The sequence below is a fragment of the Apis dorsata genome, unplaced genomic scaffold (assembly GCF_000469605.1).
Source record: "Apis dorsata unplaced genomic scaffold, Apis dorsata 1.3 scaffold_41, whole genome shotgun sequence".
Lineage (NCBI taxonomy): Eukaryota > Metazoa > Arthropoda > Insecta > Hymenoptera > Apidae > Apis > Apis dorsata.
Genome location: NW_006263343.1, coordinates 420,554 through 420,952, shown reverse-complemented (window position 1 = coordinate 420,952; position 399 = coordinate 420,554).

Sequence of the window (399 nt, the reverse complement as noted above, 5' to 3'; positions counted from 1 at the left end):
TTTTTTTTTTGATTAAACTTAATATCATTCTACGAGGGAAATTTCAAGTATTTCAAGTTTCAAATCGAAATACTTCGAAACTCAAAAAGTTTCTCTCTTCTCGACAATTCTTCCCTATTTCTTGACACAAGGGTGAAACTTTCCTATCCACTTCATTCCCCACGTTTCGACTATCAAAATTTTTCGAATACAACTTTTTTTCAAAAATAACAAACAATTTCTACTTTCAAGATTTCACAAAAGTTTCTCTCTTCATATTTCGTGCATCGACGTATACAATTTAAACTTCCTCGTTTATCCCACAATGTGTATTTCCACACAGTGTGTGTCTCCACAATGTGCGCAAGAGAAGGAACGCAAAAGAAAAGAGAAAGAGAAAGAGAGGGAGGAGGGAGGGGG